Genomic DNA, 6000 nt, shown 5'->3' on the forward strand with positions numbered 1-6000 from the left:
ACTGAACTGCTGATGCGGATAATACACGGCACTGAAGGAGGGGATGATGAGGTCTAGGAATTCCTGGACTTTTTGCAAAGGCTGGTAGCCATCCTGTCTACGAGGAATATGCTGTGTGATATCACTGAAGAAAAAGAAAGGAAATTAACAAATCAACAACAACCAACCAATTTGTCAAATTTGTGGTGGGATGCGAATTGTGAACCAGGTTTTTTTTTTCTTTTGATTGTTATGACTGCACTGAATTATGATTAAAATTTCAATACGTTCAGTATGATTAGTTTAGGCTAGATCTATATATAATGTAATGCTATGGAAAAATCAAGAAGCCTTACATGTTGGCTGCCTCTGTCAAGGCAGAAACGATATGCGTTACATAGTCACTCGTTTTTCCTCCCGGTAGATGCTGCATGTCTAGAACAAGGCAGTAGTTACGGTTCACTGTCCTGTGAACTTTGTTCCTGTGGCAGCCTTCCACTGTAGTTGCATCCCACGAAAGGCAGGTGTTCCCTTGTTGTGATACACATGTATTCCATTAACTGTATAGTTAATTCATTGGCCATGTGGCTGGACAGGGTGTGTCCAATTTTTCCCCACACCAAACTTGGGCAGAGACACTGATAAGATGGCCTCAGTGTTTCACTGGCACATCGCACACAAGTTGATGGTACACTAATCTCCGAATATCAGAACTGTAAGCCTTGCCATCCTTGGAATTTCTTATCCTGGAATTAGAATTTGCTTTCGGAGAAACATCTGCTATCTTCACCTCCAAAAAGTCACAGTAACGACGACACTTGCTGATCTCTCGCCTTGCTTTGGTAAACTGATCTTTCACAATAGAAAGTTGCTTTTTCAGTCCCGAGTTTTCTCACTGCACCTGTCTCAGGTCCTTGAACTGACCGTCATTTGTACAACGAAATCTACCGAGAGCATGTTGCAGCTGATGAAGTTTTATCTGTAGATTTTTAACCTGTTTCTTAAGGTCACGAATTTTTAAATCCTGTCTCGAAAACTTTTGCTTTTGTACTCTGAGATTAAGTTCTCTTTTTACATTTGCAGTAAAAGAGCTGAGCACATGTTGTTTGCTCTTCCCAGCTCGTTACATTTTTTCAATGAAACGTTTGCCTTTTTTAAAGCTGAGCAGTTAACCCCTTCACTGCTGACCTATATGCCCCGCCCTGTGCTGACCTTATTTCCAGGAATAGCGCTTCAAACTGGTGACCCTTTCAAAGTGCTATTTACTCTGTGGTAATGCATCAAATGCATAACAATGTAGATCTATATTATTTTAAAGGAAAATGAATGAGCTTTTCAGTCATGCCAAAGACAAAAACAATATGAAAGAAAAAAAAAGTTAAAAATGATGAAAGAGAAAAAACCAACACATTCACAGGTATTTACACTATGTACACTTATTTACACAAGGTGCCAGCAGATTACTGACGCCAGAAGAAACGCTCGGTGTGGTACTTTTTATAGCACCCTACCAAGCACAGGCCTGGTTTGCTTGGGCAGTCGGGACAATAATAGCGAGTGTTCCTTCGCGTGCCCTTCTGTGCACACACACGGCACTTCTTCTGTGGCCTTGCTTTCTTTTCTGTCGCTGGCAAAACCTCAACGAAGTGCCGACCGTAGAGTCTTACGCTGTGGTCATCCTCCACATATCTGTGGGATTGCCGTCACCGAAGATGAGGTCAGATGTTGCCAGCCTTCTGATATAGGATGAAGGCATTCAGAAGCCCAATTTGTATGAAGCAGATACAGAGCTTCTTGTACCATTTCAGACTCTTCCGTGTTGCATCATAAGGCTGCAACATCTGATCGTGGCGATCAACTGCACCCATTTTTAAAATTGTATTCCACAATCGCTGGAGGCTTCTCTCCGGTGCCCTGTGGTGGTGACAAGTCGTCAGCATGTAGACGTCTCGCTTGTCTACAAACTTTTGGGCCAGAAGTGGTTCGCTGACGCAGCTCTCTTGTTTTGCCTTTGGGGATTTGGAGCTGCCGAAGGCAAAGCGGCGCTCTGTTTGCTCTCAGAGTACCGCAACACGAGGTACCCTTTGAGTGAAGAAATGAAAATAGGATTTTATGCCGAATCTGGCAAGCTTGAGCGGAATGTACTGCTTGAACAGCAAGCGGCCTTTCCACAGTAGTAGGGACTCATCGATCGCTATGTCCTGACCAGGTTCAAATGCAGCCTGAAAACGTTGCAACAGGTGGTTCAGGACAGGCCGAAGCTTGAAGAGCCGGTCCCTGTAACAGGTGGTTCAGGACAGGCCGAGGCTTGAAGAGCCGGTCCCTGTAACAGGTGGTTCAGGACAGGCCGAAGCTTGAAGAGCCGGTCCCTCCGGGGAGCAACGGCAGCTGGCATATCTGTGTTGTTGTTCAAATGCCAGAACTTCATCAACAGAAGGAACCGGTCTCGTGGCATTGCTGCGCTGAATACTGGTGTAGTAAACAATTGATCCCTACACCAGTATGAATTGATGTCCGGTTTTTTTAGGAGGCCCATTAGCAGCAATATATGCCAATGAAGGTCCTCATTTCATCTACTCTCATGTCACTCCACTGTTTGACCCGAGAGTTTGGTTTCAGGGGAGTGGACGCAATGTATGCTGCAGCATACCTATTAGTTTCCACTACCAAGTGCTGCAACAGGTCTTCATCTAGGAAAAGACCGAAAAACTGAGAGGGGGTAAAACCCGCAACATCCACTTTGATGCCGGGTTGGCCAGTAAAAGGAGGGACTACTGGTTGAAAGGTTGAAACATCACGTTTCCAGTCCAGCGTCCTCGCAGTGGCCCTCTGTGCTGATCCTCTGCCTCTGCCTCCACCTCCACCTCTTCCCCTGCCTCCACCTCTGCCTCGACCTCCACCTCTGCCCCGACCTCCACCTCTGCCTCGACCTCCTCCTCTGCCTCGACCTCCACCTCTGCCTCGGACAACACCTCTGCCTCTACTTGTCGAGGGGATAGGAGCACTTTCCTCTGCTGAACTCTCTCGACTTTCTTAGAACGAAAGAAGGACAGAGCTTCTGTGAGAATTTTGCTTGAATCCAAGTGCTTTTGTTTACAATATACACAAACACAACACATGAACACATAGATCTAGTGAGTTTGGAATTAAGGTTTGCAAAAATTGAATGTAGATCTTCTAGTAATTCTGATTAATAAACAAAAAACACACTTCTAATCACATTACAAATAACTGCAGTAAACTATTTTAGAAATCATTGTATACAGCATGAATCAAACCCTTGCCATCATGTTGTATCTTTTGGCCTCCTTCATATCTATAGTGTCGAGGAAATAGGACTATCTGGGCTAGACAGACCAAAAGTCTTCGTCTTTCAATCATAGGGGCCCAGATCTATAGTAAAAACATTGTGCTCATCCTACACAGATTGCAATGATAAATATAGTTTAGATGTAGACCTAGATCTACATCAAGTAAATAGATCACGCCCGAATACTATGACTCTGAGTCTGGGGAGAGATCTTGATAAGATCGAGAATGATGAAAAATTTACCTTCGTCTGCTGGCTCATCATTCTCTTCTGCTTCGTCCAGGTCCAAAACATCAGCATCACTATCATCTGACGACTGGTAGTCTTCATTATCACTAGCAGCCTCAAAACCATCATCACCGCTATCATTATCGGTGAAAATTTCGTCGAGAACTTGACGCATTGTTAGCATATATATGTTGCGTGCGATCAGCCATGGCTGGGAGCTAGAGTGAAAGGCAGCAAGAGTGAAACGCTAGAACTGTGAAGAAGGACTGACGCTATAATTCCCGCTATTTCGGTTATTGTTTGTCTAATTAGGGCAAATAAAAGCTTCTCTAACTCGGGAAGAAAAGAGCTTTCAGGGGAGCCCACTCCCGATACTATATTGCAATTACCGGCTGAGAAGGTAATGAAACAAAACAGCGATGGGCGTACTGTACGCCCACAGCGCATAGGAGGGCCCGATTTATGGACGTACATCATATGCCGAGCAGCAGTGAAGCGGTTGAAAGGTTATCAGTAGTAATGGAACATTTGTTCACGGCACAAAATTCTACAATTTTTCTGTTATCACAGTGTAGAATTCTGTGGTTCAGGGTGAACGCAAAATTGGTTGGCCTAGATCTAGGCTATAACAGTGAACGCACACCGGGTGAGAATAGCCAAAAGACTCGCCTGCGCTATTTAGAGGTGGCCATTCTAGATCTAGACCTAGTTTTGTGACTAAGTTCTACAGTCCAGGCTATGACGTTTTGAAAGGGGGGAGATCTTGTTGTACAGTAGTCTCTGCCTAAGATCCCACCGCTTAAGATCTCGCTGTTTTAAGAAAACAGAATTTTTACTATACAAAAGTCACCCCTAAGATCCCGCTCTGATTCACTCTAAAGGTCTACCTTCGGCTAAGATCCTGCATTTCAGATCATAATTCGCGGAACAGAAATCTGGGCGGGCACAGCCGAATAACCAAGTCCAAGAGTGAAAAGTTGAGATCAATAAACTGTCCGTTGCGTCAAAGATCAGCCACTATCGTGAATGTGATCACTTACACGTAAAACTCGATAAGCGATACATTGTTAGCCCCAAACGGAATCGCACCGGGGTGTGAACTGACCGACACGTTTCTTTTTCCCAGGCATCGCACTCACACCTGAGCTCTCCCCCTAAACTTACATCACCCGCTGGGTGGGTAGAGCCTACATGTTCGCTCCAGGCAGGATCACATCGAACCGCGAACTCTTCCCTGACCATTGCAGCTGTTGTCTCTGTCTCTACTCAGGAATTTGCGAGACAGACTGAATTTTAATTGATGTGTTCACAACGTAATGGTGTGTAGCGACAAAGGCGGTTTTGGGGGGGGGGGGACTCGGTCAGAGATGGAAAGCTATAAATTTCCGAGGGGTGAAGGGGAGGGGTAACTGGAAAGGCGTAGATCTTGAGACTCATGATAGGATAATTAAGTGAAAATGGCACGCCTCATGCCACTTGCGCTGTGATAGGTTATCAAAGTTAACCTCTCTTTGCTCGCCATATGTCATATTCATATAAACCCACCAAGGGGTTGCATCAGTTCATTTTAGAGTGGAGGGAGACCATTTTACCAATTGTGAGCCTTAACATGGGTCACCGTAGATTCTTCCCTGGGTTCGTCGGTTAAGATCCCGGTTCGCCTAAGATCCCATTTTTCCTTGCTCCCGAGCCCTGGGATCTTAGGCAGAGGCTACTGTAGTAGATCTATAGTCTATAGTATAGAATAGATCTACCTCTGTCTTGGTAGGTAGATCTAGAACGATTAGCTAGATCTAGCAGCAAGCACACCTCTGTGATTGGCCCATATAGATCTAGATGACGTATTTCCGCCATCTATTTTTGTTGTCCTCCTGGGCTTCCCTCGCCAATTGACTAGACCTCACCGTGGTGGGCCGGCTTTGTCGCTTAGCCTAAGCTTTGCGATGGCTGATGGGCTACATTTATATATCACTAGGTACTAAGTTTCATCGCCGACTGCTTGGGCTGTGTGTGTGTGTCCTCACCCGTTTTGTGTGTGTGTGTACACCTTTGAGGAGAAGGTAAATCTATGGAACGAGAATTGCAGAGATTGTTTATATAATAACAAAAGATAACGGAGTGTCTAAGTACACAGTAACCGGGCACCTAGCCTCAGTGTCTTCATACGCGGTAACCGACGACCGAGCACATAGTGTCTATGTCACATACAATTAATACCAAGAAAATCAAACAAACACAGCGAGATCTAGATCTAGTCAACAGTTACTGGCGAGGAAAACCCAAGAGTCTTGGGAAACCCTAGTAGTAGTATAAGGTTTTACGGCGCTCGCAACTGCTAAGGTCATATGAGCGCGCGAAACACAAGTTGTTCACCTCTGCGAAAGTTCACTTCACGACTGGTAACTAATTTACTTTAAAATGCTAAAAAGTTAAAATATTCAAATTCGGTGTAAATACATTTGTGATCTAAAACAACTTTTAAG

The 6000-nt window shown here is 44.8% G+C and overlaps 1 long non-coding RNA gene across 1 annotated transcript in view; it reads left to right on the forward strand.

Annotated features, from left to right (window-relative positions):
• The first annotated feature begins 3444 nt into the window (after positions 1–3444).
• LOC106011489 overlaps positions 3445–6000 on the forward strand; it is a 9913-nt gene continuing 7357 nt past the window's right edge. Inside the window, exon 1 of the long non-coding RNA XR_001184760.2 lies at positions 3445–3572. This is a non-coding gene — a long non-coding RNA (uncharacterized LOC106011489). The remainder of the gene's footprint in view (positions 3573–6000) is intronic.

This window comes from Aplysia californica, unplaced genomic scaffold (genome assembly GCF_000002075.1).
Source record: "Aplysia californica isolate F4 #8 unplaced genomic scaffold, AplCal3.0 scaffold00129, whole genome shotgun sequence".
In the NCBI taxonomy this organism is placed as follows: domain Eukaryota; kingdom Metazoa; phylum Mollusca; class Gastropoda; order Aplysiida; family Aplysiidae; genus Aplysia; species Aplysia californica.